The sequence below is a fragment of the Sorex fumeus genome, unplaced genomic scaffold (assembly GCF_029834395.1).
Source record: "Sorex fumeus unplaced genomic scaffold, SorFum_2.1 ptg000106l, whole genome shotgun sequence".
Lineage (NCBI taxonomy): Eukaryota > Metazoa > Chordata > Mammalia > Eulipotyphla > Soricidae > Sorex > Sorex fumeus.
Genome location: NW_026606163.1, coordinates 2,042,657 through 2,066,595, shown reverse-complemented (window position 1 = coordinate 2,066,595; position 23,939 = coordinate 2,042,657). Strand labels below are relative to the sequence as shown.

At 46.1% G+C, this 23,939-nt stretch overlaps 1 pseudogene; it reads right to left on the bottom strand.

Annotated features, from left to right (window-relative positions):
• LOC130042605 (NUT family member 2G-like) overlaps window positions 1–1,719 on the bottom strand; it is a 119,487-nt pseudogene extending 117,768 nt beyond the window's left edge.
• Window positions 1,720–23,939: the final 22,220 nt, after the last annotated feature.

Genomic DNA, 23,939 nt, shown 5'->3' with positions numbered 1-23,939 from the left:
GAGGACGCTTCCTGGAAGGGGCAGTAGCAGGGGCAGCAGGATTGCAGGCCCTTCTTTGAGTGGGTTGGGTCTGAGAAACCCCCCAGGCCCTCGGGCAGCGGGGGCCAGTGTCTGAGCCAGGGCTCATGGGGAAGCCCCAGGGCAGGAGGCTGTGTTGAGAGGCCTGGAGGAAGGCCAGGCAGGGCAGTTCCTCCTCCTCCTCACTGGAGCCCTCTGCAGCGCCATGTGGACCCTGGCCAGGAGGGGCCTCTCCCAGAATGAGGGAGACCCTGCTGTCCAGAGTAGGGGCAGCGAGGCGGGGACAGGGGGCCTGTTCTGCCTGAAGGGATGGGGATTCCAGGCTCCCCAAAGAGAGGACAGAGGCTCGAGGTGCCATCCCAGTGGCCTCAGCCTGCACAGGCCTTGAGGCGTGTCCAAAGTCAGTCTCAGGGGGGCAGGATTCAGTGCTGGCCCCTGGCTTATGGCCCCAGGTAGGAGTTGGGTTGCAGTGACCTGCGGTACTCTCAGATGGACTTGAGTCCTTTGGAGTCAGCTGGTGTTGGAGACAAGCCTTCTGGACCTCCTTGTCCAGCGCAGTCCGTAGACGCTTTTCCACAATCTGAAGGGAGGAAGGAGAGTGTGGGCATGTGGGGGTGCAGGGAGGGACAGAGAGTGACCGCGACTCCTCCCAGAGTAGAAAACCCAGATCTCTGTCCCACTAAGGGCCCTCACCCCCACCAACCTTTCCCTAACCCCATATTCACGTCCTCATCTTCCCTGAGGACTCAAAGGGTGGCCTCTGGCCATGGCCTGGGCAGGGAGGGCACCAAGTGACTAGGCCCCAGTGCTAGGCGCCCTTCCCTGACTCATGACCCACCTGCTGCTCTGAGTGCCCTGGGACCTGTCCCCTGTGTCCCCTGCAGAGACTCTTTTCCAGCAATCACATGCAAAATGCCTCCTGTTTGCCATGGGCAGCTACCCATTGCCTTACAGGAAACCCTCACATTATTCCCCTGGGTCCTGCATGGATCCCAGAGACCTATGTGCCTCACCTGTGTGGGGGTGAGTCCTTCCTCCTCCTCGAGCTCCTCAGCCAGGTCCAGGAGATCCAGCTGGGATTCTGGAGAGAGCAGGTGCGCCAGGAAGCTGGGATGAATGACTGCCTCGACCTGGGAGGGGGAAGCGGGTGTGAGGGTTCTCATATGGACTAGGAAGGAATTAAGATACAAACACACCCGTTCTCAGCACAGTGCAGGGTCTTGGACGGTTGCACATAGTCTCTGTCATGTACACACATGACACAAAGACACACACTCTTCCACCTCTAGGCACATGTACATGTATCCACACGTTTCTGCGCAGAGCCCACACAGTACACAGATGGAAACACACAGATGTTCACACATCCACCAAACCCAGAAATTCACAAACTAGGCCCAATGTTGTTTGTACACAGGGAAACACATGTGCACACATACACACAAACACAAGTAGAAATATGTCACTACCAAGCCCTGGACAGAAGCAACCCTGCGCCCTCCAAACCCTACAGCACCGCCCAAAACCCACCTTGGTGACAAAGGCCTCCTGGGAGCACAGCTCGTACACATAGCTCAGGAGCCCCGGGTCAGGGCAGGTCCCGGCCTCCTCCTGCTGCTCCTTCATGCCCGCTGCCCTTCGGCCAAGGGGCGCCCCGCAGACTGTATCGGGGGCCTTCAGCTGCTCGTCCATGATATCCATGTTCTCCTGCATGGTCTCAGGGGGGATCTCCTTGGGGGTCTTGGTTTTGGGGGCCCGCTGTGATTTGTGCATCTTGGGGCAGGCTGCCCGAGCCCGGGGTCTGGATTTCTTAGGGACACAGGCTGAGGAGGAAGAAGGGGAGTGGGACGTGAGGGGACCCCGCGTCCATTGCCCTTAGACACACAGCACTGAGCACAGAAATGGGGACGGATACCTGTGGGAAGTGTCAGGTCAAGTGTGTGTCCACATCTGTGTGTAATAGAATCCCATAACTGCGTGGGGGATGAGGGGACCCTCAAAGGGAGGAGGGGTCAACCGTGTCGCCAGGGTCTCCAAACCCACTTCAAAGGTGAGTCTGAAGCCCTCAGGCAGTGTGCTGTGTTCAGGGAGAGGGAGAAACCCAGGAACAGAGGGCCGCTGAGCATAGGCCTGGGTGTCCCCGGGAGAGTGAAGGCTCCCTGGCAGGGCAGGAACCCTAGCACCTTCCTGGACCTATGAAAATTAGCTGGGGAACAGGGTCGGTACCTGGCTGCTGGCCTAGTGGTGGGCCTGGAGCCCCCTGAGGCTCAGGCCTGGGTGGGGCAGGGGTTGGCAGGCCCTGTACTCCGTTCATCCACAGCAGCTTCTGCGCTTCCATCTCTTCCTCAGCCTCAAACTCCATGAACCTGGTATGGGGAGCACAGACCCCATTGAGTTGGGCTGGTCTGGACCACACTGGATGAGGCAGGGACAGGGAACACTCACGGCCAAGAGCTCAGGAGGGTGGAGAATGGGTGGGCACAGACCCCAGCGCCCCCATTTATTCCCCAAAGGAGCGTTTTGAGGGTCACAGAAAATAAGGGACTGTGACCCTCAGACTGTGGTCAGGAGCCCCAGAGTGGGGTGGGGAGAAGTGTCCCGGCCCCAGGAGGGACAAGGTTTCACAGGGAAAGGGCCTCCCGGGGATGCCAAGGACGCCTTGGCCATCTGGGAGCAGCCCCTGAAGGCCAGTCCCGCAGCCAGCCCCAACCCCCACTCTCTGCCCAGGACTGACTTACTTGGCAGCCATGTCGTAGTAGATCATGCGGTCAAAATTGCTCGTACCCTCCCATTCCCGCAGGGCCCGGCGCAGGCCTTCCTCCAGGCTCATGGTGGGCTTCAGGCGGGCCAGGGTGCGCAGAACCGGGCTGCAAGGAGAGGCTCGGTCAGGGTCTGTATCTGCCGGGAGCCCCCGCTGCCCTACACCCATGCCTAGACCACCGATGGCGGCCTGGTCTCCCCGCGCAGAGTTGACTCTGCCTCCCACTCCCCAGCTCAGTGGCCATGCTGGTGTGATCCCTCAGCTCTGGGGATACGTCATGAGATGCCAAGGCCGAGCAGTCTGAACCCTGGTGCATCTGTGCTGTGTCTGGTATTAGGAACAGAATGTCTGTCCTACAGACCACAGGTCAGGACCAACCCTGATGAGCAGACTGAGTTGAAGCTTTAGGGCATGACTGGTCAGTATTGGATTTGAGCCGAAACCCCGGGGTGGCATTCCTGAGGTCATGCTGTCATGGACCCTACCCTGGGGGTCACCCCAGTCCCTTCCTGTGAAGCTCCCATTAGGTCTAGGACACCCGAGGGGCTTACATGAGGAAGCAGGAAACGGCCTCAGTGTCCGGAGTCTGAGGAAGGTACCTCCGGGTCAGGGCCTTGAAGTTCTGCCAGCGCCGAAAGTTCTCGTAGACGCTAATGGGCCTGCTGGAGGTTTCAGGTGATGCCTGGTTCCGGGTGTTGGCGGGACCACTCTCACCACAAACCCACTGGGGCAGTGGTCCACCACTGGATGGGAGGATGATGGGAACCACCTGGGCCACTGGCAGTGGAGCCTGAGGAGGATGGTCTCCTGTCCCAGCCTGGGTGACAGTAGTAGCTGGGGTAGGCATAACGGTCTCCGGCACAGATGACACCAAGTAGACGGGGGCAGGATGCCCATTCACGGCAGATGGAACTTCTGGGCCCCCCCAGTTGAGTGAAGCCTGTGTCAGGATGACAGGCTGGTTCTGGGCTGATTCCACAAGCCCCACCTCAGGGCTGACCTGGATGATGACCTTGCAAGGTTCAGGAACGCGGGGACCATGGCTGGCAGCTCCTGCCACCACAGGCATCATGGGGAAAGGTGACAGTACCAGAGGGTTGCCAGGAGCAATGGCCGAGGTCACCAGAGGGGGCATCTGGATGGGCTCCCAGGGTGGTGGCTGGGGGAGCCCTGGATTGAGAAAGGGCAAGACCCGGAAAGCAGAGCCGGAGACCCCAAGGTTCATGGTCATCTCTGGGAGCAGCACAGGAGACACTGTGGAGAGGAGGGAGGGGAGTGAGAGGGAGACGGCGTGGGGGGAAGCAAGGCCTCACTGGCCCAACCATCTCTAGATCAGGCCCTTTGAAAGGAATGAGGTGGTGTGCCCTGTCTCAGCCCTGAGTCCCGGGCACAGGCCATACCTCCCCTCCAGCTGGGTTATATTTCGTGGAGATCCTAAGGCTAGGGTTCTTGTGTTCTGGGAGAGTTCCATCAGGGATGGCAGCAGGTGTGGAAATGGCCAGAGATTTCACCAGTCAGACACTTGGGGATGTTTCCAGAGTTCTGGAGCTGCTGATCATGTTAGATTGAAAATTGGTAACATCTTCTAAATAATCTAAGACTTTATCCCAGAGACAGATACAGGATAATTAACATCAGGCACAAACCAGGTGCCAGGAAAGAAAATTGTCTGCCACCATCGTTACTCAGGTGGAATTCTCACAGAGACTCGCACTAGAGACGACCCAGAGCCTGTGTGCATCATGCTCAGGACAGAGGCCCTGATGTCTCCAACTGCTCTGACGATGCTCTTTCTGCCTCAGTACACTCCACCTCTCCTCAAGGAACAGACCTTCACAGACTTTTCTCAGGAAAACCCCACATATCACACACACACACACACACACACACAGAAACACACACTCATTCTCACAAACTCACACATAGACTCACACATCCATTTATTCCTTGTCTGTGAGGGAAGTATCCAATTCTCAATCAATCTTCACCTCAGAGCTGAAATGCTTGCTGGGGCTGCACCATGAGATGCCAGATCATGGAAGAACAAACTTCACCAAAATGAGAACAATCCAGAATAACTCAGGAATCTGAGTCGTAACTACGCTGTCTCCCAACCTGCTGACCCAAGGCAGCTGCTGGGCTCAGCCAGCAGAGAGTTTAAGTCTGCAGAAGTGTCAGGCTCTGACTGTGGCAGTTAGTCACTTGCAGCCCAGCTCTGGGGAGGACGCATCATGGCAGAAGTACACACAGACAGCCTCACTCAACAAGGCTCAGGCTGGACCATCTGTGCTGAGCTGTCCAAATCAGGTTGAACTCAGCCCAAGTCTAATTACTTCTAAACTTATTCTAGAGCACAGGAGGAGACATGGACTCAGCATGCCTGAGTCTTTCCTGTGCCACCACAAAACAGTCCCTCCAGACACATGACAAATGGCCCTGTTCCCCCATCCACCAGCAGGACACTCAAATATAAAGCAGCCATATGCCTGCTGCCTCCCTCTGTCCATACCAATGACCTACCCCCAGGTAATTTGACACACCTCCAACGATGCCCTCCCAGACCCCTCAGGTTCTCCTGGGCTCCCTTTGCTGTACAGGTGAGATATCTATGGAGCCCAGGTCTTTCTCCTCTTTCACCCACTCAAAATATGGTGTTCCCAGTCAGGGTGACTATGAACCCAATGGATTTCAGGGTGACAGAGACTTTCTCACATACACAGACACCCTCACAGGCTTACCTCCTCCTGACGCCATCGCCATAGACGTGGCCAGAGGCCACTGCAGTTTATCAGCCTTCACAACGGCAAAAATCAGGACCAGGATCAGAGAGTGAACTGCTCACGCAGACGCTCAGGATCCGAGTGGTTGAGGGTGAAGTTTGAATTCAAACCTCAGAATCTTGGGCCCAAGACATTCTGCAGTGGGGGAGGAGAGGGCCAGGAGGGCCTGGCTGGGGAAACATTCCATGAAGGGCTCTGATTGGACGGCCAGAACCATAACTTTCCTTCAAACTGCTCAATGGCAGAGCAGCTCACATGGCCTCTTCCAGCCACTAAGACAAAGTTTCCCGATTCTCAGCACACAGGTTGGCTTGGTCTTCGCTGTATCTCAATACTTTATCCACCAGTCTAGTTGTGTGCCCCTCAAATCTCTCTCCTTCCTCTCTTCCTGTTGACCTCCTTCAACAGGGTCTACTCTGTGTTTGCAATATTCAGTCATTTGTGACTTGTGAACCCATGGAGGTCAAAAACTAAAAGGAGTTTTCCCAAGCAAACACAGTGGGTTTTGCTTTTTTGTTTGTTTGTTTTGCTAATCCTTCATTAGGGTCCAATCCCTAGGAATGAAAATAATGTAGAATTGTCTAACATGTTTGACTAGCTTTTTCAATGTTTCTTTCTACTGGAATCTCTTATCCCTCCTGGAATAGCCATGAAGTTTCATGTTAAAACAGCTACGAAGCTCAAACTTACTTCTTTGCATTTGCAATACATTTTATGGATGATTTGCCTCCTAAATATAATGTTGAGTCGAGGAATATCTTTAGTGGTTCAAAGCTAAGTTTTGCCAGAGGCTCAATGATGTGTTTTTAATGCATGGCTGGGTGTTCCCTTCAACTTCGCCTTGTAAGTACAATGTTCTCTCCCACACCAAACTGGTTTTCTGTTGTTAACATATTTCTAGACATGTACTATGAACTGAAAACCCTAAGGATCTCCTTTTTATGAACTCATAACTGATTTCCACTCTGGTTAAAAGTACATGTACGTTCTACCAGCTGGCATGTGTAGTGATTTCTTTATATTGGTCAAACGGCTTCTCTCTTGTTCAGGAGACTCCATCCACACAGCATGAACTTCTGCAGTCCCTAACTGAATCCTTGTTATGCCTGAAAAGCCACCAATCTCGTGCATGACTGGCCGACATTTGCACCACTGCAGCCTGTAGGTGCGCGCGCACTGGGGCTGTCGTGGCTCAGTTCTAAGCAGTTAGAGATAACGGACACGCACGCGCACCTGCATCTCTCGCGGGGTCTGCAACTGCCAACGTCCTACAAGCTATGGGAGTAATGATTCCTCTTTGGGATAGTCGCACCCACGCCTATGTCGGGCTCAACAGAGGGGTATGTGGCACTGTCCAGCTGTCTCGGGGGCGCGTATCCCCCAGGCTGTGGCAGTGCCGCACACCTGCGCCAGATCGGTTCCCGATCTGGACGCTGAGAGCTAGGGTGGTAAAGGACTCCTGGGACCATTCAGACTGCTACTTGGGGTCGGAGCGAATGTGCAGCGGGGGAGGGCCATTACCTTGCATATGGCCAACCTGGCTTCCATCCTCTTCATCCCAGATGGTACCCTGAGTACCGCCAGAGTAATTCCTGAGTGCAAAGGAATTCCTCAGCACAGCCAGTGTGGCTTCAAACCAAAACAAAAGAATCCCAAAATACAACAGTAATAAAACAGCAAGAGCAAACAAAGCCCTACATGTGGAACTTTTGTGTAGGATGCAAAAGCAAACACAAAGTTTTTCCTTATTGATAACTTTAGCCCTTGAACATGAAAAAAGTCAGATCACTCCTAAATGGGGAAAATGGGAAGCTCTGACATACATAGAAAATACATACATAGAAAAGCTTCACCTTTGTTTCCCAAAGCGTTTTAGAAACCAATAATTAGGTTCCATCACTATTCCCTCATCAATAAATGAAACAGTTTTCGTGACTTAAAATATTGAAACAATCATAATCTGACATCCAATTGTTGTGCAATTGGTAGCCTGGTTGGCAGGAGATGCAAGAATTAAGCAAATATCGACAGAGGTGTGTAAGGTTCAGTTGAGCTTACAAAACTGACAGTGAAACTATGTTTTTGTATATTGTAATGCCTTAAAAACCTCTTAAATGTGTGTTCATCATCTGTATTATTTTTGGACACAGACACTTCATTTATAGAGACCAGGGAGAGGTGTCCAGCCATTGTCAGCTCACAAGTACATGGGTGTAATGCTGCAATCCCAGATCTGTTTGAGTTTAAGTATGGTGATTACCAGTTCCAAGAAAGCAGTAGTATGGCCAGATGACAGAGACAGGGATTTCAGATTGTTTACTTCAGGAAGCAGCTAGTGAAATTTTGGGTCCTGCAGATCAAGCTGAGCTTGATGATCCATCAAATATGAGGAACCTGTGGTGGTGGTGGTGGTTCTGGTATCATGGCTACACTAATTCAGTTTCCTTCATCCCACGAAGAATTTGTTAGGATGAGAAATATATGCTGTAGAAAGGGGAGAGCAAAGAGCAATTGGAAAGAATCTTGAGAAATTCCAGAGGGAAGGATGATGGTGAACTCGGCAGACAAGGCAGAAGCTTATTGAGTGTGTCCAATCTCTCCTGGGAGTAGCGAGTCATGGAAACTCTTATGGATTCTTTCCCAGGGCACAGAATGAGGGGTGTTCTTCAACCTGAGTTGTGAAGGTCCAGTGTTGGTGTGTTTGAAAACTTAGGCACCTGTGTAGCGGTCATGGGATGTGGTTTTCTGCATGTTATATGTGCATCACACAACTAAGGTCATACATGTTGTCATCAGTAAATCCCGACCCGGGTGCCTTTCCCCACCATTGTCCTCAGATCACTTTCAGTCTGCTTCTTCCTTGACTGAGGTTTTCTTTTGTAATCAAAAGTAAAGACATCTTTTCATTCAGGAGTTTTTAATTACTTTCTTTTGTTTATATAGCACTGAGATCCTACAATATTTGTCCTTTCTCTGAATTCTTTTGCTTGTCAGGATGCCCTCCATCCATCCAAATTGCAGGAGTCTGCAAGATTTTACCTTTTCTTGTAGCTGAGTAGGGTTCTGTTGTTTGTGTTTATACTACAACTTTATCCGTTTATGTGTCCATTTGGGGTTTTTCTGAGTATTGTACTTAGCACGGCAGTGAATATAGGAGTGCATATATCATTTTGACTTTTCTATTAAGGGGTTTTGGTAGGAACATGCAAATGTGAAATCACTAGGTCTTTTGGAACCTATATTCTTGCTCCACTACCCAACTGCCACCACACTCCAGGCCGCTTTCCACATGCTTGGGCCGAGCCTCACATACGAGTGAAGATATTCCTGGTCACATCCCTACTCATTTTCCATTATTACCACACCATATTTGATGGGTTTCAGACAGTAGGCAACAAATGATAGAGGAAATATATATTTATATATAAATATATAAATATTTTATCACTGTCCTCCCATTGTTCATCGATTTGCTTGAGCGGGCCCAGTAACGTCTCCATTGGACACTTTGTTGTTACTGTGTTTGGCACATCAAATACAAGGTAGCTTCCCAGGCTCTGCCATTCAGGCGAGATACTCTCGGTAGCTTGCCGGGCTCTCTGAGAGGGTTGGAGGAATCGGACTCGGGTCGGCCATGTTGGCTGCGTGCAAGGCAAATACCCTACTGCTGTGCTATCGCTCCAGCCCATAAATAAATATATAAATATTACATATATTTATATATTTCAGAGAGTCCGATAATCTACTGAGAGTATCCTGCCCACACTGCATCTTAGGCTATTCATCTTTGGATATTTTTTTCTTGTCAATTTTGTTTATTCTTCCAGAACCACCTGGTGAATTGGCTAATTTTTCCTTTCATTTGAGAATTTTCTTATTTCTTATTTTTAATTTTATTTTTAAAAATTAGTTCACAATATTTGATTAGATTTTATATTTGATCGCCAATTCCAACACCATTACACATTCCCACTACCATATTTCGGATGTTTTCACCCCAAACCCCAACCCCTGCCCCATAGCAGAACCAAAATAATTTATTTTGCATTATTTGTTATGAATCACTTAATCACTTAATCACTTAATCCCCGTTATTCATCGCTTTATTTGAGCGGGTGCCAGTAACATCTCCATTCATCCCGGTTGCGTGCTAGCGTAGCCCAATGGTATCTGTTCGTTCTAGGAACATGCAGAGCCTCAAACCAATCATTTAGGATCTTGACGAAGAAGTCTGACCATCTTATAGGTGGGCATTCACGTGATCTTTTGATGTCCCATGGAATCCAATCAGTAATGGCTCTAGTCCAGCGGTTGTCTGTAAACCTCATTACGTGTCCAGCCCATCTGATTTTTGATGTCTTGGCAAATGAGACAGCGTCCCTGATTCTTGAGCGTTGACGAAGATCAGAACTCCGGATTCTATCTCTCATTTGAGTGAATCGTGATATTCCAAGCATAGTTCTTTCAATTCCTCTTTGAGAGACCCGAATAGCGTTCTCATCCTGTTTTCGTAGGGTCCAGGTCTCTGAGGCATATGTTAATGCAGGAAGAATAGTGGAATCAAAGAGATGTGCTCGTAGCTGGAGGTTCTTTGTCCTTTTAGTTATTTCTTCAATGCTCTTGAAGGCATTCCAAGCCGCTCTCTTCCTCCTGCACAACTCAGGTGCCAGGTCATTCATCATGTTGATTTCTCGACCTAGGTATATATAACTATTGCATTCGGAGATGGTGGTTCCATTGAGAGCGAATGGAGCGTCAGGAACAAGGCTGTTTCTCATAAACATTGTCTTCGTAAGATTCAGCTGTAGTCCGATCTTTCCACATTCACGGTCAAAGTCGTTCAGCATTTGTGCCACTTGGCTGATGTTTGTTGTTATTAGAACGATGTCATCAGCAAAGCGGAGGTGGTGTAGTTGCCGACCATCTATCTTCACTCCCATGCTGTCCCATTCCAGTCGTCGCATGATGTTCTCGAGGGTGGCACTGAAGAGTTTTGGTGAAATGGTATCACCCTGCCGAACCCCTCTCTTGATGTGGATGATTACTTCTTTGTAAAATGGTGAGATCTTGGTAGTGAATCCGCAATAGAGCTCACGAAGGATCCTGATGTATTGAGTTTGTACGCCCTGATTGGCTAGGGCTTCCATGACCGCTTCCGTCTCAACAGAATCAAAGGGCTTTTTTAAATCAATGAACGTTAGACAGAGTGGCATCTTGAACTCCCGAGATACCTCAATGAGCTTGTTTATTGTGTGGATATGGTCGATGGTACTGAATCCTTTTCGGAATCCAGCTTTTTCACATTGTTGTCCTTCATCTAGTGTTCTGCTAATCCTATTCAGGATGACTCGAGTGAATAGTTTGTAGATGACAGATAATAGGCAGATTGGGCGATAGTTGCCAATGTCATGGATGTCTCCTTTCTTGTATAGCTGTACAGTTCTGCTGGTTTTCCACTGGGATGGAACCTTGCATTCAGACAGGTAGCATGTGAAGAGTCGAGCCAATGTATTGATGAGTACTGATGGTAAGTTCTTCAGGTGTTCAGGTCTGATCTTGTCTGGGCCAGGTGCTGTTTGTTTCTTTATCGACGAGATGGTATGTTGGATTTCGGAAGGGAGAACATTGGGAACGACATATCCATCATGTGGTATGTGGTATGTGGGCAAGTGGATGTGGCTATTAAAGAGATCTGAGTAGAAGTCATGAATAATCTTCTCCATTGCCCTTCTGGAAGATGTGATAGATCCATCATGATGTCGGAGGGCAGTCATCTTGGTTTTGTAGTTGGTGAAGGACAGGCGGGCATTACGAATTTGTTATGAATAAAATGCTAAAATGCTCCAAAATGTTTCTTTAGAGAAAAATGTGTGAAGATTGTTGTATTTCACGCAGGAACAACTAAACCCTTCTATAAGAGATTATGAGCATGTTGTTAAAGGTTCAGTCCTTTCTGAATAGATATTGGGCTGGTGCGATAGCAAAGCGGTAGGGCGTTTGCTTGCATGTGGCCAACCCGGGTTCAATTCCTTCGTCCCTCTCAAAGGCCCTGCAAGCTACTAATAGTATCTCGCCCACAAGGCAAAGCCTGGCAAGCTACCCCCGATTTCTTCAATATGCCAAAGAAAGTAACAACAAGTCACAAAATGGAGACGTTACTGGGCTGCTGGAGCAAATCCATGAACAATGGGAGGACAGTAACAGTGATATACATATATATATATGTAAAGATATATATCCCTCGAGAATTGGTTGCCTTCATCAAATGTGGTGTGCCACTCTTGGAAGATGGGTTGTGTCCGGTATGAAATGCAGCCGCACAGTCGAGGAATAGGTTCAGACATGGGTGAGGCTCTGCCTGAACATGTGAAGAGCAGCTGTGACCATGGCAGCGGTTGAAATCTGGAGGTTTTTGGCTGCCAGGGCTTGACGTAGGCCTTAAGTGCTGTGAAATTTCTCTTAACGCTGCAGCATGTCACGTGTTTTAGAAAGATGTGTTTCCTTTTTTATTTGTCTCATTTTTCCCCCTCTAATTTCCACTTAACTTTCATTCTCGTACCATTGGCTGTTCAGAGTTTTTTTTATTTTCCATGCATATATGTAGTTCTAATTTTTCTTTATGATTCATTTTTACTTTCTTGCAATTGTGTTCACATTCGTTACTTGGCATGTTTTAGATCTTCTTGAAATTGCTAAGAAATTTTTTGTGGTCTAACAAATGATCAGTCCTAGCAAATATCCCATGTGCACTTAGGAAGATTGTGATGCATTGATTGCTTTATATATGTATAGTAAATAAGTATGCCTGTATATTTTTCCTTCATTGCTTTGAATTTCATTTCTGATTCTCTGGCTCTGCTGTGTTGGTTGTGCTCTGGGTTATTTGCACTCCGACTCTATAGGTGGAGACCCCAGATAGATTGTTGTGTTCCCTTCCACCCATTCCGGGCTTGAATGAGCCCTAAATACACCAGGAGACCAGCACCCACTGCTATCTAGCTCCCAAGTGGGTTGAACATCAAAGGAGTTTATGGATGTCTTAATCACTTAATCACTTAATCACTTAATCCCCGTAATTCATCGCTTTACTCGAGCGGGTGCCAGTAACGTCTCCATTCATCCCGGTTGCGTGCTAGCGTAGCCCAATGGTATCTGTTCGTTCTAGGAATATGCAGAGCCTCAAACCGATCATTCAGGGTCTTGACGAAGAAGTCTGACCATCTTGTAGGTGGGCGTCCGCGTGATCTTTTGATGTCCCGTGGAATCCAATCAGTAATGGCTCTAGTCCAGCGGTTGTCTGTAAACCTCATTACGTGTCCAGCCCATCTGATTTTTGATGTCTTGGCAAATGAGACAGCGTCCCTGATTCTTGAGCGTTGACGAAGATCAGAATTCCGGATTCTATCTCTCATTTGAGTGAATCGTGATATTCCAAGCATAGCTCCTTCGATTCCTCTTTGAGAGACCCGAATAGCGTTCTCATCCTGTTTTTGTAGGGTTCAGGTCTCTGAGGCATGTGTTAATTCAAGAAGAACAGTGGAATCAAAGAGATGTGCTCGTAGCTGGAGGTTCTTTGTCCTTTTAGTTATTTCTTCAATGCTCTTGAAGGCATTCCAAGCCGCTCTCTTCCTCCTGCGTAACTCAGGTGCCAGGTCATTCATCATGTTGATTTCTCGACCTAGGTATATATAACTGTTGCATTCGGAGATGGTGGTTCCGTTGAGAGCGAATGGAGCGTCAGGAACAAGGCTGTTTCTCATAAACATTGTCTTCGTAAGATTCAGCTGTAGTCCGATCTTTCCACATTCACGGTCAAAGTCGTTCAGCATTTGTGCCGCTTGGCTGATGTTTGTTGTTATTAGAACGATGTCATCAGCAAAGCGGAGGTGGTGTAGTTGCCGACCATCTATCTTCACTCCCATGCTGTCCCATTCCAGTCGTCGCATGATGTTCTCGAGGGTGGCACTGAGAAGTTTTGGTGAAATGGTATCACCCGGCCGTACCCCTCTCTTGCTATGGATGATTACTTCTTTGTAGAGTGGTGAGATCTTGGTAGTGAATGCGCAATAGAGCTCATGAAGGATCCTGATGTATTGAGTTTGTACGCCCTGATTGGCTAGGATGGATGTCTAAGATGGTTAAAATAATAAGCCTGTGTGCATAGTTTGAGTCATGTGAAAGCTAGAGAGAATTTTTCTCATTGCAAACCATCACTACTTCAGTCGGTAGCATTTCAAGTCCTCCTAAATGAGGATGATGAGTGACAGGTCTAAGGTTAATCTTTGCAGGTCATGTGTGCCTTCCCTGTTAACAAATAATTAATAACCAACTGTTCTAACCACTGCTTTGTTGGGGGAACGGTATTTATTATTACAGTCATTGCATTTCATCTCACCAAAATGCCCAAGACATTCCACCACTCTCCATGTGCTACTTCCAGCTTCACCTCTTGTTTTATCCCACTCCTCCCCCAAGTGCATGGTAATCTCAGGCTGGGAATTCAAGGTTAAGGGGTTGCCATATTTGGCACTCTCTATTTCCTTGTTTTTTGACTCCCAATATCACACATGAGAGATATTGTATGAGTTTTGTCTTAATCTCTCTTACTTATTTCAACTAACTTACTTATTGAAATTAAGGCTTTTGTCTTAATCCCTCTGACTTATTCCAGCTCCAGTCAGAGATTTCATTATTTTGTAATAGCTTAGTAAAATTCTATTGTGGACATCTGCATGTGTGCACATGTGTCCGAACTTCTTTATTCATCCTTCATTGATGTTTGGGTTGTCTCCATATCCTGGCTATTCTAATTAGTGCTTCGATGAACACAGGTATACATATATTTTTTCAAATTAATATTTTTTGTTTTTAGTGGGTCAATGCCAAAAAGTGAAATCTCTGAAACATATGGAAATTATATTTTTATTGTTTTGGTGAAATCTCTGGCGTGTTTTAACTAGAAGTTGAACGAGTTCAGTTTCCCAGTAAGGTGAGGGAACCTTTTTTACATTCCTGCCTACAGTGGTTGTTTCTACTCTTTGTGACATATGACATTTTCACTGGTGGGTGATAATATCTCATTGTTTTGATTTGCAATATCCTGGTAATAGTTGATACTGAACATGTTTTCATACACTTATTGATCATTTGTATGTCTTCTTTGTGGATGGTTCTCACTTCTCTCCTATTTGATGTGATGATTTGCGTTTTGTTGAGCTTTTGCATGCTTTACACATCTTGATATTGGTGCTTTATTTTTTATATGTTTGAAAATATTTTCTCCCACTCAGTAGGGCAGTTTTAAAATTTTATCTCAAGTTTCATTTGTTCTGTAATCACTTGTACATTTGTTTTAATCCCCTTTGTATTTTTATTTCTTTTACCAGTAAAATCAAACCATTGCACACACCTATGAGGTTCCTTTCCTAGACAGGTCTGTATATGCTTTCAAAAATGTATTGTATGGATTATGGTCCAATTTCAAAGTCTATAATCCACTTTGAGTTAAGTTTGGGTGGATACGAGATATGTATTTCTTTTTCTTTTTTTACATTTTATTTTCCAGTTTTCCCCACATGTTAGTTGAAGAGGACTTGCCTGCCCGACTTTATGTACCAAGCAACTTTGTCGTAGATTTTTCAATAAATATGCGAGTTATATCTGTGTGCTGTCAATTCTACCCCATGGCCGGAGAGTTCGCTTTTTTTTCAATAGATCACAATTTTGATTACTATATTTTGCAACGTTGCTTCTGACCTTATCTTTAATGTGCCCCCTTTCAATCTTGATTCTTCCTATATCTTCCTATCTTATTGGTTAACCCTATAGTCTTAGCCTATCCCCACCACCACCACCTCCAGTTAACTAATATTCACCCATGGCCCCTTTGGGTATTTCTGGGGTCTCACTAACAACCATACATCCTATAACGAGAAAATTTACTATAGTACAATATTAAGTCAGGAAAAGCAATACTTCCCTCCTTTTTTCTTAGAATTGCTTTTAGTTCTCAGGGAGTTTTATGATTCTGTATTAATTTCACTGAAAGTTTTTCTAAATTGTTGATGAATGTCATCAGAATCTTGAACAACTGCATTAAATATGTATAATTTGTGCATTATCATTTGGGCAATGTTAATTTTTCATACCCATAAACATGTAGTATTTTCCCATTTCCGGGATTCCTTTCCTTTTCCTTTGTAAAATTACTGATAAGACTCATGTAGTTTTTTGCATTTGTTGTGAATATTAGTTTGATTTCTAGGTTATTGTTTTTTTTGCATCAGTCCCAGAGGAGCTCAGATCTTACTGCTGGTTCAGTGATTGTGAGTGACACCCAGGGGCCTTGGGAAAACATGTGGGTGCTGAAGATCTAATTTGGCTTGCTTCTGTGTTAATAAATCCATTTTGGATCTGTACTATTGCTTGGGGAGGTTTTTTATTGATTTTTTTCATTTTAATTTTTGTTTGGGGTCTACACTAGCAGTGCTCACGGCTATTAAGTGCTCTGGCTCTGTACACAGAGGTCACTCCTGGTGGGACTTGGAGGATCCTTGGTGATACTGAATATTGGATCCAAGTCAGCCTCATGCAAGAAAGTACCTTACCCACTACACTATTGCATTTGTTTCTTTACTGTCCTTCCAGAAATTCTATAATTCAGTGATTTTTCTCTTCTATTGTCAGTTAAATAGCTTACATTATTTATTTAAAATTTTTCTTTTCTAGACCTCTTTTTTATTTGTTTGTGGGCCACATCCACTGGTGCTCTGGGCTTACCCTGGCTCTGCATGCAGAGAACAATCCTGGCTGGCTAAGCAGACCACATGGGGAACAAGGGATCAAACAGATCAGTCATGTGCAAGTAAGTGCCCTACCTCGTTTGCTATCTTTCTGGCCTCTATCTCTTGCTTATTGATGAGGACATGTGTACTGTCTTTTTAAAAAAAATTATTGAATCACTGTGAGACAGTTACAAAGCTTCCCTGTTTGTGTTTCAGTCATACAAGGATCAAACACCCATCCCTCCACCAATGCACATCTTCCACCACCAATGTCCCCAGTATCCCCACCTTCTCACCCCTCCCCCTGCCTCTATGGCAGACAATCTCCCCTATGCTCCCTTTTGAATTTCTTGCTATGATTCACATAAGATGTCTCGTGGTCACAAGTGCCTTAGCGTGCTCTTGGAATTCTAACATTCTAGATAAGTAGGGTGTGTAGAAATCTCTGCAGCAAGCTGCTCAATTCGAGATTCTTTTGTGTGTCTCTGGATCATGGCCATTAAGAAGCTTAAGTAGCAGCCAGAGGCAATTTGTGGGCAGGACATCCAGGGTCCCATGGGGATGGGGTAAGAGAGGGACCGGCCCATCCCCTATCCCTTGATGCCAGGAGTTTGTTGTCTCTGAACCCGCTTACCTGCACTTCTCTCTGGGTTCTGAAAGTTGGCACCCGCCAGGGAAGTGGGGTTTAGGGGGAAGGTGGAGGGACAATTCCTGCCAAACCCCCCCCCCAAATCTGGGCATGTCAGTGAAGTTGGTCTGGCTTGAATTCTGGAGGCATCTCTGCAGTGAGCTGCTCTGTTCGAGACTCTTTTGTGTCTCTGGATCATGGCCCTTGGTTCCATCTTTTCCAGAGAAACTGGCATATGCCATGCAGGGCACGCCTGCAACCCAACAGTGCACCACCGCCCGTAACTATGGTTTTTGTTCTCTTTCGAAATTTATGGGTCTCTGAAAATAAGGCCAATAAATGAGCCTGTATAGCTGAGCCAGCGGGGGTTTGTCTGTGTGGCTCCCACATATGTAACTTTTGTCGGTTTACTTTCCTGGTAAACTTGGACCCAAGTTGTTGGGGTCCGACCAAAGGCACAGCAGCATTGAAGACACCAGCAGGCTGCTGATGCGCTCACCCTGAAGAAACAGGTTGAACTTCTGGCTGTATCATACTCCCCCCACCCCCCGCCACGTGTGTCACTGATTCAATTTTGGCTTCTTCCATTCTAATGCTGAGTACTACTATTGTATTCTTTACCTCTTCTGTTCAATTACTTATTGTTTCTCCCCTCAGTCTTTTTATATGTTCATTGACACTTGTGATGCTTTAGTAGTTCAGTGGTTATGAAGAGCATTTTGTTGCTTTAGGTCATGTCAGTCAGTGTCAGAATTTATGAAACACTTGAGAAGTGTTCTGGGCTTCTGTCCCTGTCCAAAGAATGGTGAAATTTCTTAATTTTTTTCATTATTACTAGTGCTTCATGTGAGTTTTGGGTTTAACCCTGGGTACAAGGTGGTCTGAGCAGTGATGTACTGTTCCCATTGGTGTATCAGGCTACTTTGATATTGTAAGGGTTAAATTGTACTTTTGCTCTACTTCTGCTGTACCTCTTGAATTAAGAAATACCTTCTCATGGTGTATTGCTATAGTGACAGCAAAGTTAGAAATGTGAAGGGGAGCTAAGCAAAGGGAACCAGGAGACAGCCAGAGGCAGGAACTCTGAGTGGCTCATTCTAGGAACCTAGCAGAGAAGAATAGGTCATCAGTAATAAGTCTTGGTTCAGAATGGAGCATAAGGACCCACACCCACCTGTTACCCAGATGGAGAAGTAGGGAAGGGTCACAGATACAATTAGTCAATTCATATATGTCTCTATGGTACCTAAAAGAATGTGTCCATAACAAAGATTTCCAGCAACAGGAACCACAACTAAGACCCCTCCTGCTTCAGTGTAACTTAGTGTATTGTCACAACACAACCAGTTGAGAAGCCCCATTTATTTGCTCCTCTTCTCTTTGCCCCCAGTGAGTGGTTTCAGGAATGTTCCTATGTCAAGTGCTCAGTGCCCCTGTCTGGCTACAGTTTCAGCAGATTGCCTGGTTGCGGTCAGACTTGACATGAAATAATTCACTCTCGTTGCTTAATGTCCTAAAGTTTGTTTTGGTGTGATGGACTAATCGAACTGTTACATTTGGAGGCCCTGGTATGATGCTAAGACAACTTGGAATTCCTGGCTTGGTCGGTGAAAGGAGACCTGGGTCCTTATAGAAGGTGCCTGAGGGTACCAGCTTTCCTTAGCAGCCCACAGACTCCAGGAGAATTTGGCCAGGCGGGCGAGGGATCAATGGGATTCACTGACAACAGGTACCTTCCCTAACAGCTTCTTACCTGGACAGACTTCCAGGAAAGCCCCTAGCTCCTCTCCCAGGGAGGGTTTGGATTCTGAGTCCTTTTCAGTATGTGGGGAGTGAGTTTCCCTTCTGGATGGAGTTGATTCTCAGATGCCAGGACTGGCCCCAAGCGGCCCACAGAGTGCTGCCTGTTCTGAACATTGCTTTCACAATGGTTCTCACTCAGGGGCCTGGGAGAGACTGATCACCTACCTACTCAGTGTGGGGAAGGGTTAATGAGTCACCCATGTGTAGTGTTTGTCTTTTTCTTTTGGGGAATTCCCAAGGATCTGGTATTCATTTCCCTGCTCACCATCTTTTTCTCTTTCCTGTTACCCCACTTCATCTGGTGACCTGGGACTTTCTTTTCGTATTACTCTGCGTGTGGAGGAGTGAGCAACTTTTCTCTCTTAGACGGCTGGGAGGAAATATTTTGGAGTTACTCGTCTTTCTTTCCTATCCTCAGAAACTCACCGTTATTTTACCAAGATTTCCATTCCCCAGGAAGCAAGGGGTTAATAGCTTCCGTGGAAGAGAGCATAAGGGGTCCCTGACAGTTTGTTTTTTAGTGGCAAGAGAACCAGAACTCCTCCTCTCTGTTGGCATCATCCAAGTTGCTTTAGTCATTTCTCTGAAACTTGTTAGCTGACAGGTTCCTACACGGAACGCTGAGAAATTCTTTTTTTTTTAAATGTTTGGGCCTGGAGCGATAGCACAGCGGGTAGTGTGTTTGTCTTGTATGCAGCCAACATAGCCTACCCGGGTTCGATTCCCAGCATCCCATATAGTCCCCCGAGCACCTCCAGGAGTAATTCCAGAGTGCATGAGCCAGGAGTAATCCCTGAGCATCGCCAGGTGTGACCCAAAAAGAAAAAAAAATAAAAGCAAAAAACAATCACTTTTTAAAATTTTATAAGGTAGTTCACAATAAATGATTATATATAATATTCAAACACCAATTCTAGCACCATTACACCTTCCCACCACCCAATTTGGGATGTTTCCATCCCAAGCCCCAGTTCCTGTCCCAAAACAGGGTCACAGTCCTCCAGTTGTTCATGGATTTGCTCAAGCGGCAGGCCCAGTAACGTCTCCATCATGAGACTTGTTGTGACTGTGTCTGGCATATTGGATATATATTATATTCAATCTCACCCTTGTGGATGAGATACTCTCAGTAACTTGCCAGCCTCTCCGAGAGGGGCGAAGGAATCGAACCCTGCTTGGCCGGGCCAGTTGTATGCAAGGCAAATGCCCTACCTGCTTTGCTATTGCTCCAGCCCAAAACACAACTGAAATAATATGTTTTGTATTGTCTGTTTTGAAAAACCACTGAAAATGCTACAAGAATGTCTCCAAAGAGGAAACAGTGTGAAGATTGTTCTATTTTGGCAGGGGCCATTAAAACATACATTAGGATATCACTAACATGTTATTAAAGGTTCAGTGATATGAGCTTTCGTTTATATATCAGAAAATATGTATATACGCATATATATATTTCCCAAAATGATTTTTTGCCTACTATTTGTAGGCACCCATCAAATGTGGTGTGGTACTTATGGAGAATGGGTATGGAGTGTCTTATGATGTGTCGCGTGGTCCAGGAATATGTTCACTAGTCAGCCTGAGCATGTGGGGAGCAGCCTTGAGTATGGTGGTAGTTGGGTTGGAGGCTTTCAATTACCAGGGCTTTGTCCCAGCTTTTTCTCCTGGAAGGGAGTAACATGACACCTGACATAGCCATGCCACCAGACTCTGAGCCAAGCTGTTTCACTCCAGGCACCCCAAGGGGGGGGGGGGCGGATGAAAGCCCTCCCTGCCCAAGGAACATTGAGAAATTCTTACTTTACACTTCTTATTCTCAAAATATATGGACTTAAAGGGCTAATACAGAAAATTCCAACACTTGGGCTTTTGAGATTTTGAGTTTGTTTTTTTTGAAACACTGATTTAGACCCAAGAAATAGGGTAAAAATGAGCTAATCTGAGACATGAGATAGGAGAAATACTTTTTGGTTTTCTCTCTCTAAAGAGAGAGGTGTCCTTTTTTAAATTTTATTGAATCACCATGAGATAGGTATAAGCTTTCATGTTTGGGTTAGAATCACACAATGATCAAACACCCATCCCTCCACCAGTGCACATTTCCAAGCACCAATATCCCTGGTATACTCCCCCTTCCCACCTTCTCCCTGCCTCCCTATTGTCGGTGGTGCCCACCGCCCTCCTTCCTCTTCAGCAGGCTGCAGCCCCTCCACCTTTGCAACTTAAGCTGCAGAAAGACCGCCACCTTGAGACTCCTGGTTTGCTGAGAAAATGCCTCGCTCAGAACTAGAAAAGCTGAGAATGCTTATGTACCACTGTCTTGGTTTAGTAATTACTTGTTCATGATTTATCTTTGCCAACTTGATGCCAAGAGAGCTCTTTCATGACCTGTTTCCCTAAGAGACAGACAGGGCAGAGGGGCATTTGAAGGTGGTGGGGGGGTGGGAGTCTGAAGGGACACTGGATGGTCTCAGTAGGCCAATAGGGCTCCACTTGCCCTGGGGAACACCCTATCTTTCTTGGTCTACCTTGAAGTCTTCTGGCCATTTGGAGTGGGGAGGGATCAGAGAAGCAGCAAACTCAATCAACAGACTGTGAGTATGCATGTGTGTGTATGTGAGTTTGCACATGTGTGCAGTCAGTTTGTCCAATTTTCTGTGTGTAAAGGCTTGAAAGTTAGAGCGAGATTGAAAGCAGAAGTAGAAGCCCTCAAGGAAAGCTGCATCATTAATAAAGCTCAGACTGTGAAGTCATGAATATCAGTAGCTTCTAATTTAGATTGAAGAAAGGAAAGTAGACCAAAATGTTTAAAATATTTAGAATCACGTCAGGTTTTTGGCAACTTAAACTTTTTTGGCAACTTAAACCAACACCCAGCAACTGGCCCCCTGGCGCCGTGTAATCCCATCAGACTCTGAGACTATAAAAACCAGCTCCCGGAGGAGAAGAGCGCAGTCTCCTGCCCCCGCGCCTGGCTATTCCTCGCCGGAGCCCCTTCGAGGGGAACGGGTTGAGCTTTTCTCCCCGCCCTGGCCAGGGCCCCGGCAGCCGAAGACCTCCAGGACCAGCCACCACCATGCTGAGACCACTCTCCACACACCGGCAGAGGGACAAAGCCACGTGGGTTCCGGGGCCGAGATCTCCAAACCTACTCGGATTGGAGTCGAGCATCCTCCACCCAGATCCTCCAAATTCCAGTAAGCGGGGGTCACACCCACCAACTGGCCCCCTGGCGCCATGTAATCCCATCAGCGGCCAAGACTCTGAGACTATAAAAACCAGCTCCCGGAACCGCACGACCTCATTCGCGGCCGCTCGACATCTTATTATGACATCTCATTCCTACTTTGACAAACTGGCAGGCTACCGAATGTAGACTGCCCACACGGCAGAGTCTGGCAAACTCCCCGTGGCGCACCCGATATGCCAAATACCAGTAACAATGATGGGTCTCATTCTCCTAAAGAGCCTTGAATATAACCTCAGGGCCAGGATGAAGGAGACGTTACTGGGGCCTGCTCGAGGCAATCGACGAATCGACGAAACTTTAATGATTCCAGCTTTACTGGATTGAGACTCAATTTTGATGTTTAGTGTTCTAATGGAGAAAAATATATACTCTGAGGAATTCTCTGTTGAAATACATAAGTAAATATTATTTTGTGGTAACTTTTGGAAAACAGGGCTTCCCAGAACTAAACTCTAAAGAAAAACTTGAATTCGAAGAAAATAAAAGGGGATGACAGTCTGAGAAGAGCTTCTAGCACAATCCATGAAATTTGCTATTTATAAATTCAAGCCTGTTTGGAGTTTCATGGGAGGCATTGTCATTTAAAAAATGGTAGGGGGGGGTGGCGGGAAGGAGAGTTTAGACTTATATAGCTGTAAAATAAAGTTATGTGTTAACTAATTTCAGTCATTTTCACTTAGTTGAAAGGCAAAGTTATACACCAAAATAGACTACACTTAGGAATAGTTTATTTTTGAGATTTTCTTGTGGTTTAAATTTTAGTGTTATTGAGTAAATTTAGAAGTAGCTCTGTTCTGTACTTCTCTCACTTCCTGACTGGAGGAAGTCTCCAGCTTAGGAATTCATTGTTTGCTCCTTAAAATAGAAAAAAAGTAGTGACCTTTTAAAGCTCATTAATGACCATGATCCAGAGACTCACAAATAAATTTTGGAAGAGAGCCAACATGATACAGAGATGCTTCCGAACTGCAAACCACCATCCAGTTAAAAATTTAACTTCAGCTCTAGCGCCATATTTAAAATTTTAGAATTCCTGGGCATTTCATACTGTGTGCCACTGATATACCAAGAGTAGCACACCACATTTGACGGATGTAAGGTAGAAGGCAACCGATCTTGATAAAAAAATAATTATATGTATATATATATATATATTAGCACACAATGCTCAACCTGTAACAACATGTTACTGATCTACTACAGCATTGTAGCACTGTCCTCCCAAGCAGAGAATTTTCTCAAGCAGGCGCCAGTAATGTCTCCATTGTGAGGCTTATTGTTACTGTTTTTGGCTTATCAAATACACTTCGGGGATTTTCCTAGGCTCTTCCATGTGGTCAGGATACTCTCCGTAGCTTGCCAGGCTCTCTAATAGGGAACCTAAAAGGGTAAGCAGAAATATCAGGAAGAAAAGATTTGAGTCACTAGGAAAGAAAGATTAAGTCCGTTTAAGAAGAAAATAAACACATTACTGTGGACTGAGTTCACAAAAAGGTGCAGAGTCTGGGTCTAGTCCTAGTTCCCTGAATGCTTCCTCCAGTTCCAGGAGTTCTCTGCTTCTCTTACCAGGAGAATCCGTATAGTCAACCTGATATCCACTTACCCAAAATTCACTTACGTTTCTTCCCCTGGTTCCCTGAAACCAAAAACATCCCTCAACTAAGAGAAGACCCGGAAGTCTTACCTTTGACTACTGGCATGAATAGAAGCGTTTAAACTTTTGGTCAGTCTTCCAACTTTTTCAAAATATACTTTATTATTGATAATTAAAATTTTCCAAGATGTCTGGAAATAAGTTAGATGGGATGAAATGTGTAAGAAGAGTAATAGATAGATAGATAGATAGATAGATAGATAGAGATATAAATAGATATCAGTGGTATATATGTGATTCCTGAAACTATGGGTGATATGA